At 30.9% G+C, this 13,399-nt stretch overlaps 1 long non-coding RNA gene across 1 annotated transcript; it reads left to right on the plus strand.

The window, feature by feature from the left end:
* The first annotated feature begins 496 nt into the window (after positions 1–496).
* LOC114076365 lies at positions 497–2,645 on the plus strand. Its single transcript, XR_003577206.1, has 2 exons — positions 497–836; positions 2,285–2,645. It is a non-coding gene; the product is annotated as an uncharacterized LOC114076365 (long non-coding RNA).
* Positions 2,646–13,399: the final 10,754 nt, after the last annotated feature.

The following is a 13,399-nucleotide window of genomic DNA, read 5'->3' on the forward strand; positions in this document are numbered from 1 at the left end:
TATATATATATATATATATATATATTCCATAATTATGTATATAATTAGTATATTTTATGATTATTCAAAAAACCATCTCAAAATATTTTAATTTTTAGTAAGTATTCTATTAAACTAGTTTAGTTTAAATTATGGTTATATTTTGAATCACTATTTTACTATTAAAATAATTATTTTATTTTTTGCTAAAATTAGGAAGCTCATTGATTAATTAATACTAATTCATTTTATTTAAGATTTAGCGGAATTTGTTATCTTAACTCAATTTGACTATTTATTAAATTTAATCCATCTTTAATGTCTAACTTAACTCAATTTTGGGCCTATTCTCCAATAGTGAGCCCACTTTCCTTAAAATTCAGCTCAATTTATTCAAATTTTCAGTAGTCCATTCCCTCACCATCCCAAGTCAGCCGCCCCAACCCAAACACTTTTTACCCAATTATCCAGCCTCCACCCTTTTGACCCGACCCATCTTTTATTTCACCCTTCCTCACTCACGACAAGAAGAGGCCCAAATGTATCAAGACGATGGCAGCAACGTTCAACGATAGTACACTGCCCCTGTTTATCCGTTTCCTCCTGTCCCTTTCGTTTTGCATTTGCAGGGGAACGCGAGATTGTTCTTGGAGTTGGGAGATCGTTCCACGTCAAGCTCCAAGGACGGAAGATGAATCCGAGCCGTCGACTTCCCTTTTCCTCTTCAAGAATGGAACAAAATCTGGAAAAAGGGTGTTTCTCTAGAATAGGAGAAGAATTCAATTTGTTGTCCCTGTTTGATCGTGTGGTGGATGAACTCGCCCTATTTGTTGTCCATGTTTGCTGCACTACGAAAGGTAACATCCTTCTCCTTATAACATCCTTCTCGTCTTTTCTTCAAGTCCTGCTTTCAATGTTAGGAAAGCTCTGTCTCGTATTTGTTCATCTTTGAGTTACCAGTAGGATGATATTGTTTTAACATGAAGTTTATTTTCCTGAGTTGGTCCTGATATGGACTCCAATTTCGGAGGTCCGTTTAAGTGTTATATTGTTGTGTTTCTTCTTTTGGACCTGTTCCTTAAACATCGTTGAATCTGTGTTATTGTTAATATTGACATCATATTACGTTTGCGTGTTGTATCTGTCATTATCTTGACATATGAATTGTATTTCTTGCGGTCCGTTTGATTTGTGTTGGTTTGTTTTGGCTGAGTCTATGTCGAAAAACATGTCTTGTTTTTTTTCCTTTTCCGGAATGCATAGCGTTCTGATTCCCCGTTACTATCCTCAATTTTGATGCCTATGGTTCACCCCTTTCGCCTTTTGAAATGTTATAAAATAGCAAACTCATGTGTCACTTGTTTTTATTAACCGACATCGAAATGCTATCAAGTTATTACAATATTCGTTCGGTTTGATTTTCGTCATGGTTTGGTGTCACTGCAAGGCAGTATTAGCCCTCAAGGATACTGTCTTAGTGTTTTACCTTTTGGTGTTTACAATTGCCCTATATGTTGCCGTTACAAGTTCTCTGTTAAATTACCCATGTTTGGTTCCAACTAGTTCCTTGGAAATTTTGCAAGCATATAAAATTATGTTGATCGGTTTTTCCTTCATTCATTGTTCGTACATACATTTTGCTTTCCATGTTTCTGTAGTTGTTTAAGTTTGCTGCGATAAGTGTTCTTGTCGTTTTTGCTCCATCTTGACTACCTTGTGTGGATGTTCTTAACTTGTATGATCGTTTAAGTGTTTTGTTGTGCTATGCCTATGCTCCACTCACAATTTTAGCCATTTACGTGAACCTGCAAGTGTCCCTCAAATAAGATTATTTTTCAAACTACATTTCCTTGGGTCACATGCCCAATATTATGATTTGTTTCATGTTTACATGAAATCAGCCAAGACCTTAATATTATGATTTTTTATTATTTTAGTTTTCTTTGTTTTCCTTCTTGTCTCGGTTTATTTGATTTCTTGAGTTAGTATTATAATTCTTCAAATGCATTCTCTTCTCCAGTTCATTGAAATTTGAATTCGTTAATAAATCTCTCTTTTGCTTTGTTGCATGTGAACTCCTCTCGAGTCCATTTGGACTCTATTTTCTTTTCTTGTGACCTCTTGATTGAGCCACGAAGGCTCAATCCTTTATTATCGAGTCACCCATCCCCTGGAAAATTGACAAACAGGTCGAAAAGCAGCATTTGCTCATTGAAAGTTATTTTTTAAGGCCCCCAAAAGTTGAAGAACAGGTCGATATACTGGATGTATACACTGATATACAGTTGGAATACACATTATACAGGTCAAAACGTTTCTACTGCAGATTAAAAAAGCAGGAAATATAAAATCTTCATGAACTGAATACCCAGAGGTTCAAAATCATCCGTATACATGATGTATACGTCAAATATACACTTGCTGTATATCATGAAAAATAAGGGAAAAGAGGAGCCAAAAGCCCAAGGATTTCCACAGGTCCAGCAAACTTGGGCCTAAGTTCATTTTGTGGGCATTTTAGTATAAGACAAGTGGGATGAAAGCCCAATTTCGTGGAATTTGGGCAAATTGGCCCAAGTTCAAATATTACTCTCATCTTCCCTCATTATTTATATATTGTTATTGTTTAACATTTTTATTCCAATTTAATTAATTCTCAAACGATAGCCATTTCTCTTTATTTTTACATATTTAATAATATACAGATACTTATACATATAGATTTGCTTAGTCTTTATTCTATTTATTAGTTCTGTCAAATGTTTAAATTATTTTCTTTAGAATAACTCTATAGTTTAATTTCCTCTTTAAGATAATTAATTTTAGAAAAATATAATAATAAATGAGTAAGTAAAAAATTTGAATTTATTTAACTTAGTTAAAAAAAATTTAAAAGTTATTTTAAGAGTCAAAGTCATTTTGAGTCAAATTGCCGGTCAACCGCGAGTTAGCAGACATTCTAAGGGCCTAACACCTTCTCGGAATGTAAATTTGAATTTCGAACCCTTTTCAACTGATTTTTATCTGTTTCATATGTTTTGAAAATAATTTTAAGTTTTCTTGATTTTACTAAAAATCAAATGGCGACTCTGTTAAATCGAATAATTGAATTCTCTTGAATCATAAGATTAATTGATTTTTTGATACTCAGTCATTTTTACCTTTACAATATATTTTTTTGTAAAACAACCATAATATATGCAAATGCCAAGAGGGTCATTGCTTCTTCAAACCGCCGAGAGGGCCATCATCTTCAAACGCCGAGAAAGCCATCATCTTCACATGCCGAGAGGGACATCATTTTCAAATGCCGAGAGGATCATTGCATCTTCAAACGCCGAGAGGGCCATCGCATTCAAGCTACCAAGAGGATCATTGCATCTTTAAACGTTGAGGAGGCCAACACTTTCATTTTCTAAGAGGGCTATTGCATTCAAACACCAAGAGGGTCATTGCATCTTTAACTCCTAAGAAGGTCATTGCATCTTCAACCGCCAAGAATGTCATTGCTTCTTCCAATGCCAAAAGATCAACATCATCTTACCAATCAAGTTTCGACAACATCATCCTTCCATTAGATCAAAATTCATCCTATCAATAGATCATCAATGTAGTAGCATTAACCTATTAATGAAATGACGTCATCAACAATATTACGAGTTGAGAACCAAAATAAGCCACTATTTTAGTAAGTAACTAAAATAAGCTTAGTGGAAAAAAAAGTTCCACTATAACCAATTTTCTAAACGTTTTCCGTTAGTGTCATAACGTTTAATTTTAATATAGAACGAAAATTTTTCTTCCACTTTATAAAGTGGAACTTTTTATTCCACTTTATAAAAAGTTACCTTTTCACCTTCACTTTCTCTCTCTTTCCTTTTCATGGCTCCCAAAAAAAAATTCACTTTGAAGATGGTCCCAATCTAACAGTTTGAAGAGGCCCCACAATAAACAAATCAAAATTTTGGAGTAGCACAACCCGACAACATACAACTCATATTTGTTGCATTAGGTGCAAAAATAGGTAAGATTGCAGCCTTGTACTTGTAGGGAAATTTTATCTTTTTTAGAATGTGGTTTTGGTTTGATTTACTTTCAACCTTAGACTTAATTTAGTTTTGGTTAGGAAGGCATCTAAATTCATTGATAGAAAACATTAGGTTTACACATGCTATAAAAGTTTTAATAGTAACACTACTTCAAAATCATATGAAAATAAAATAAAATAAATTAAGAGGCAGAATAGCGTAAAATATAAGACAAAATAAAAGTATCTATGTCATAAAATACACAAAAATGTATCTTTTTGTCTAGCTTTAAGTTGAAACATTTTCTGATAATTTTTTTTTTCGAAAAAATATCAACAAATCTTCCATAATTTTCCCATATGGTGGATGTTATTGTTTGACTATTTCTGCACCAATATGTGTCTTGGCTATCAACATACAATTGACTATTGTTTCAGGATTGAATTGTTTCAAAGCTTCCATGAACCTCGGCAACTCGGCAAAAGAACCCTCCCAAGTACCATAAACTTTTTCAAAAGCCCGCTTGCAACCAAGATAGACTTTTCTTTTACTTACTGAAATGTCATATGCTTTAAGAACAACTGTTTGACAGTCTTTGATGGGAAACCTAAAATTAATAATAATATTAATTATCAAATAAAAAATGAATATTTTCTTATTAAATAAAAATCATCTAGGGATAAAATAGTACCTTGGCGTTCTTTCTATATCAACACGGAGGACTTAGAAACCATCTCAACATCCAAGTTGAAATGCCCTTCGAGGCACGTACCCAAATCACATGTATGTTCTTTAATGTATCTTCCAACTTTCTTCATGTTAATATGTTTATCAATAAAAGAAGTCAATCTAAATCGTCATCTTTGTTCTACACGCCTGCAAACAAGTCGCCATGATCTCTTTGTCGATTTAATAACAAAGCACTCCCTTGCTTTCTTCAAATGTAGAAGTTTAACTGCTCTTTGCAACTGATTCTTTGAATTGAATAAAATGTCTTTTTCAATATAAATAGCATCATTCATGAAATCTTCTGGTCATGCCACGTACGTTGTGATGTATACTCATCATGTGTATCACCAAAGATATCTGGACTATCCGGGAGATGATCAAGATAAGGAATTTCATAATTACGAAACGGACTCATGGACATTAGTCTTGGCGATCGATTGGGAGTCAAAAAATCATCATCACTAGATGATGCCTCAAATGGAACATTATCTCCTGATTCCTCAGCATTAGGCAAATCATCACTATCACTAGCTGAAGGTGAGCCGTAATTAGGAAGGTCACGATCATCGATATTCACAGGATCACATCTTGTGTAATATTTTCCCTATGTATGTAAAAAATATATAAATATTTGGCTCATGAATTAACTTACTAAAAAAAACAAGTGTTAGACATAGAGATAATCATCTGCATCAAAAGTAGGCGAGACATGAAAATTTGAGGATGTCCCAACATTTTCCGTCATTTCAAAGTGTGAGGACTGACCAAAATAATTATTTAGTCCATAACTTGGAGCAATATCCGTATCTTGTTGAGGTAAACTGCTATAAAATATATAAGAATAAGAATAATAAATAATATAAATTAATAAATAATTGACAAAATCAACAAACAATAATCGAAATATAATAATTGAGCATTACCGATCACTTTCATTGATTCGAAATCCATCAATGCTATTACGATTTTCTAATTAGGGATGAACATCGACTGATAAAGGAGAACGTTGTTGACTAATCTTAGGCTCCTTCCTAACATAGATTTCAAGTATTGTTAACTTAATTTGATCTATATAGTCATTTGGAACCCTCAAAAAGTCGGTCAATGATTCGTCATTATAGATAATCCACTCTCCAAAATTTACTTGTCCTTGTGATAAAAATGAAGTAGGGTATTTTCCGACTATAATCAAATTATAATTCTTACTGTTTATACCCATTCTTTTATAAATTGATGAAACAAATTTATGATATCGGACATTAATTGGATATTTAGCATTGTGTTTGGGAGGACAATTATAATAAACGGTATTTATGTCATGTATAATTTCGTCATCCCAATAAAATGAAACTTTAACTTTAGGTGTAGAAGACATTTTTTTAGATCGAAATGAACAAATATAGAAGACTTTATGTTGTAGGTGCTATCAACTATATATAAACGTCCTTAAATAAAGATTGAAAGATTCAGAATAAAAAAAATAAAAATACATAATGAAATATTTTTTTCCGTTTTAATGATATATCAAAATCAATATAATTATATGACAACACTGAAAAAGCTTCTTCAAGACATGAAAAATATTCTTCTTATAAAGTGTAATAAAAAGTTCCACTTTATAAAGTGGAATCAAAAGTTTCACTTTATAAAATGGAATAAAAAGTTCCACTTTATAAAGTGTAAGAAAAAGTTCCGTTATATATTAAAAATAAACGTTATGACACTAACGGATAACATTTAAATTATTGGATATGGTGGAACTTTTTCTTCCACTAAGCTTATTTTAGTTACTTACTAAAATAGTGACTTATTTTGGTTACTTTTATATTTTTGTGGCTTATTTTGGTTCCCAACTCCAATATTACATTATCGAGAAAATCATTATCATGTCATATCATATCAATTCATCATCTACTACGTCAAAATCGATGGAGGCTGACGTCAAAACAATTTTTTTTTTTAAAAAAGAAGTGCCAGATATGGTAAAACATAGCAATTCTCAGTTTAAATTGCAGTTTCTACTAACAAGTTTATTCAGTCTTTGCCAAGAGCATCCAAAAAGATGAACTCTCAAATCAACCACACGTGCGAACGACATAAAAAAGGATGCAACACAACGTGGAACTTTTTCTTAGCAGCGAATTGGGACATAGTCCAAAGAGGAGTATCAAATTCTTAGGACACGAGCTAAGGAACGACTCCCACCACGATCAAAATCACACCCCTATCATAAGGCATGTCATTTTTCTTTAGGTTTATCAATTTCAGTTTCGCATCCAGGAAACTTTTCACTCTCACCGGATGCAATTTTTCTAATCTGAGTGACAATAAACCAAAAGTTTTGAAAATTATGTTCATGTAATTAAGGTTGTGAAGGGCTCCACATTATGGCTAAATTATTGCAATCCTCTTTTTCATACTCGACTTACTTGTCACTCCTCTACAACCAAAGGTTATCTTGTATAATATATTTCCTTTCAAATCGATCGAGTCGAACTACAAACAGCCTGATTCCTAAGGATATTAGGTGGGCTAAATGTTGAAAACTCGATTGTATTCTGATATCATCTCTCAATTCTTTTTCTTGAGTATTCCAATCTCTTCATAATTCGATATCGGCATAACTTTTGAATTCTTTCATAATCATGTGTCAAATCAAGTGTATCGAACTACAAGTGACCTGAATTCTCATATTGCCTGAGATATGTAGGAAATCTGATACCAGGGTTCGACCATAATTTTCTAAAGTTTGTACGTAAAATTCCTTTCCTAAAGATGAAGATGTGGTCGGTGAAAATTGGATTCGTCAATTTCATTTACCTCGAATTTCTTTCATCAGTTCAAGTCAAACGAGCGACAACTGTTGACACCCAATTTTGACCTTCCACAATATAAATTAATTATCAAACTTCTTCAATTTCAAACGATTTAAAATATTTAATTTTATAAAAAAAAATTAAATAAATAAATATAGTTTGCAAGTTTTTTTTATAGTTGTATCTTTTTAAATAATAATTAGAATATAATTAGTATATTTTATGAATATTCAAAATATCATCTCAAAAGATTTTATTTCTTACTTAAGTGTTTTAGTTTAATCCATAGTTAATATTTATGTTAGGTTTTATCTTTTCGAATTATTAGTTTATAATTATTTAATTATTTTATTTTCTTTAAAATTAAGGAGCTCGTTAATTATTTAATATGATTTCTTCTTGTCTAAATTTTAGTTATATTCACTAAATCAAATATATGGCTAACTTGTAATTTTACTCTTCCTTGATCTCAATTCCCAGCCTATCACTACAAAAAAACTGTGAATTACTTGGGGATTTTGCTAGGATTAGTATGAAAATTTGCAGGAAACTTATTTTCCTACAAATTTTCATACTAATTCCCAGGAAAATCCCCATGTAATTCACAATTTTCTTCTAGTGTATAGATACATTTTAATAGCAAAAACTCAACCCAAAATCTCATTCCAATCACAATTTATCCAGCCCAACCCATTTCAACAATAAAGCATACAATATCCCCAACCCACTTTTAGCAATTCATTTGGCCCAGTATCTCAATACTAAAGAAACTCATCTTTAAATCAATACAATAACAATAACATTTGCTAGGGGTGCATAAAGTCGAATCGAAAATCGAACCAAACTGCAAATTGAGTCAAATCGAAAAACTCGACTAGTGATTTGGTTCAACTTGGTTTGGTATTGACAGAAAAAACCCGACTATATCTTGGTTGGTTTGGTTTTAACTAAAAAAATAAATCGAGACCAATCCAACCCGACATTATATATATAATTTAAAATTTATCTTATACATAAAAATATTTACTTTGATATAATTTTAAAATATATGTTATAGTTTTTATCTTTTAATATGCTATTTGAAGTTTAAAACTAAGAATTCAGAATGATCCAATAAAGATATAGTTCATAGATATTTGAAATTATAATATAACTTAAATCAAAATCAAATTAATCCTCTTGCAAAAAGAAAACTAATTCAATACTAACACTATGTTTGGATAATTATTATCCATTGTATTGTATTGTTACTATACCTACAATGTTTGTTTTGATTGTTATTTAAAATGTATTGTACTTTATTGTTAAATTTCGTTGCTACGTAACAATGAAACCCCTATTTAATGGAACAACCAATTTGGTGTGTTCTCATTGTTACTTAATTTCTTTTTTCAATTATATCTAAAATACTATTTTATCCTTTACCTTAATTATTTAAATCAAGTCAAACCTCCTACCTTAGAATAATTAAGGATATTTAAGTAAATTTATAAATTATAATACAATACGATGTAATTAAACCAAACAATTAAAATGTTACTAAACAACAACAAACAATACAATTTAGCCAAACATTGTATCTACCATACAATACAGTACAATAGAGTACAATATAATACAATACATTATGAAATAATGGGTAACATTGATCCAAACGAAGTGTAAAAATGACAATAATATTGAATATTTGTTCTTTAGTGTTACATTAGTTTAGACAATTAAAATATATAATCTAATTTTAATTTACCTTAAATATTTAGTAATGTAACTAATATTTATTAAACTTATTTTAGCATGATTTAGTACTTTTAAATTATGATTATTTTCGTTATGACTTTACAATATTTCTTTATATGATGATTTCATTATTAATTTTTAGTGAATATTTTTGTGTCATCAGTACTCATCTCATTTTTTGTGTTATTTTTTTTATAAAGAAATTGCTTAGATAATTCTATTTTGATTGGACGAAAAAATATTTGGAGCATAAGTTAATTATATGTTTGTATACAAACTATATCAAAAAAATCCAAATATCTGAAAATATATGAGGTTTATTAATTTTGTTTGATTTATAAATTTAAAAATTTAACACAATGGTTTGGTTCAGTTGAATACCCCAAACTAAACCTAAGTTGAAAAACTCAAAAAACCGAATTGGTTTATAAATTTAAAAAGTTTTCACAAATGGTTTGGTTTGATATTTGAAAAATCTGAACCAACCCGATCATGTACACCCCTAACAACAGCAATATCAAAGAAACCCAATTCATTCAAGACCTAGCCATAATTTTCACCAGCAGCAACATACACATCAATACCAAAATAGATCTGATCTCTGCGTCTTCTTAACTCGTGAATGAGAACAATGCGCGTGACCCGACCCAGACCCCTCTAACTTGTCTTCTTCGCAATAAAATAGCTTAAATCCAGCGAAACGTGAACATCGACAGTCGCTTGATCGAAAATCCCACAGCAAATCGCGTACTCCTCTCCTCTCCTTTCTTTTCCACTGAAAATTGATACAATAGACAACTTATTTCTTAGTATTTTGAATTTCGAATTCATCCAAATCCACCCGTTTTCCCCCAATGAATCAGCCCCTATCTTCATCTATTTAAGATCATTTTTTTCTTTGTGTTTAGAGAAGGCGATCTTACGAGAAATTTTTAGAAGTTGTAATTGTAGATCGATGAATATATTATCGATATAATATAAAAACAAAAACCACGAAAGTTAGGTCTAGATTTCTAGGAATTTCTTTTCATCTCATCGGGATTTCATCGGGGTTCGTCGAAATCTCACTTGTAGTGGTGAATGCTTCATCATTAAGCTCGTCATCCCAATCGCTGCCCTTAAAAAGGTAAAAACTTTTTTATCTTCTTACTCTTCTGCTAACTTTAGGTGCACGTTTGAAGTTCTGTGTAGTTATTTAAGTTTTTCTCATCAAGCTTTGTAATTATTTCTCTCATGTTGTGATTATAGAATGGGTGTGTATTGCCACTTATTTCTTATTTTTGCATACGAGTTTGCAATTCTTTTTCTAAAGTGTGTTATGTTTCTTTCATATTGACAACTTTCTATTTTTGTTTAAAAACTTGGACAGGTTGATTTTTTTTAGGATTTATTGTTTAATTATTGTATTAGGATTTGGTATCATGGATTCGTATCAATGTTAGCCTAATCTCGTGTTATGGATAGATTTAGTTGAGTTCTTGTTCTAACAGACTTAGAATGCATTCAGTTTCAATAATAAATAAACTTGGTTCAAAGATGATTTTTCTAACTAAAGTTGTCACAATTCTTATTTTCTAGCTTGCATAACTGCATTTTGTTGAAGTTTCAAACTTCTACACTTGTATTAGTTAAGTCGTGGAGGTTATGCATACGCATTGATAACCTGTATTCGATGCCATGTTTTTCGCTCTTTAACTCTAAGCTAAATATGAGAATCACGATATAAATAGCTATTTAAACTCATTTTTGTGTCTTTGCTAATCCTCGTTTCTAAGCTATTTCACTTGAATGTTGTTGTACATATGCTATTACAACTAATAATTTATCCAGCTCTTATTGCTAATGCATAATTTTTATCAATGTGCATTCTTTACTTGTAAAATGCTTGCCATGGCATAAAGTTGTGTCTTGTTTGTTAGTTCCATACATTAGCACTTACTTTAGTGACTAATAATTGTTTTTCTTTTTATATTTGTTGAAGTGATCTTGTGTTTTATGAATAGATAAAATAAAATAAAGTTGGTGGTTTATTTCATAATAACTACGTGCATTACCACTTAGATTCTTTGCTTGTGATTTTAATATTATGCTAAGTTTTTTGGATTTTGTCCATCTCTAATTCCTCTTCTTTTATTTTTTTTGATTTGTGTGATGTATGGTGAAGTCCAACATGGACCCAACTCCTATCTCTTGCATTCTCCTTCTTATCGAGTTGGACTTCATCGTTATTTGAGTTTTGAAAGCTGAAACAAGCCTTGGAAGGTTAAATAGGTTGTACACATGTCGTATTCAACCGTATACAAATGATATACAGGTTGAGGTGCTGAAATATAGATTCAAACTGCGATATACATGTCGAAGACAAGAAATACTAGTTTTGGGAGTTAAAAACGAAGTTAAATACACTGATATACGGGCAATATATAGTTTGTATACAAAAATAAGAAATGGGTGCAAAAATATGATGAAAGTTTAGGCACCTTTTGGAAGATGATTGGCCCAAATCCCATTGAATTTTTGAGCAGCCTCCATAATAGTTTAGGACAGGGAAATGGGGTCAAGATCAAAGATCAGATAGGCTCTAATCTCCCTCCCTCACTCTGTCTATTGAATTGAATTTATTAATTTGTCTAACTCTTACTTGCTTATTTGCTAATTAATCTTAAGGTTAGCTTAATCAAATCTCCAACGGATGAAATATATTCTTTATGTTAGTTTAATTTTATTAAAACAAATTCAACTTTAATCAAAACCTTTTTTTCTCTAATTAATTTAAAATAGTTTTCATAATTTAATTCATCAAACTAATTGGGGTCCCCTTTTCTTAAAAATTAAAAATTATTCTTTGTTTAATTTATTTCTCAAATTAATTATTTTCTAAATATTAGTCAAAATATATTTAATCTAAGTCGTAGGATAAACACGTGTTAGAGGGTGTTTCAAATGCCTTAAAAACTTTCTTGAAGCGTAAGTGAGAACCTCTTACCCATTTTCTTTGAATTTTAAAGATTTATCTGTAAAATTCTTTTAAAATTAAGTTCTTTTTAATTTCTTAAAAAATTAAGTGGTGACTCTTCTCTAAGTATTTTTCTCAAATTATTTTATGTTTAGAACATTTCAAAAAACGATTTTTCTAAAGATAGTAAATTTACGGTATTACAGATATGACGTTTTGCTGGGGATTTAATAGGTTCTAATCATAACAGACTTAGGTTAATTATTAAGGTTTTTAACATATGCTTACTTGTTTGCTTTATTTTTCATGCTTATGTGATACAAACTGCTTATTTGTTATTGTTTATTTAAAATGTTTCTCTGTTACTTCTTTATATAAATTGTATATTTGTTACTGCTTTATGAATTTCATTTCATTCGTACTTTCTCCAATTCTGAAAAATTCACACAATCACACGTATACGCGAGGTGTGTTTTGCGCACCACATTTTTTTTCAAAATCTCAAAAATTAGGAGAGTTGACATATGTGTGGGTTTCTGAATCTTTTTCTGTGTGACCGCGTAGCTTTCTCACTCGAGTTGTCCACTTGGAAACCTTGCGTGTAGTAAACCCACTCTTAATCAGCTAGCGTAGAGTGAAACCAAATCTCTATTGAATAAATATCCCTCCCTCGCTCTCTCTATTGAATTTATTGATTTCTCAAACTCTTACTTGCTTATTTGCTAATTAATCTTAAGGTTAGCTAAATCAAATCCCCAAAAAAGGAACTATATTCTTTATGGTAGTTTATTTTAACAAAATTTTTCTTCATCTCTTATAAGTTTCGAATAAATTTAACCAAAACTTTTTTTCTCTAATTAATTTGAAATAGTTTTCATAAATTAATGGGAAAATGCACAAGTACCCCCTCAACCTATGCCCGAAATTCCAGAGACACACTTATACTATACTAAGGTCCTATTACCCCCTTGAACTTATTTTATAAGTAATTTTCTACCCCTTTTTAGCTTACGTGGCACTAGTTTGAAAAAAAAAAGTCAACCATCGTTGGGCCCACAAGATAGTGCCACGTAGGCTAAAAAGGGGTAAAAAATTATTAATAAAATAAGTTCAGGGGGGTAATAGGACCTTAGTATAGTATAAGTGTGTCTCTG

Source organism: Solanum pennellii, chromosome 1, assembly GCF_001406875.1.
Source record: "Solanum pennellii chromosome 1, SPENNV200".
Lineage (NCBI taxonomy): Eukaryota > Viridiplantae > Streptophyta > Magnoliopsida > Solanales > Solanaceae > Solanum > Solanum pennellii.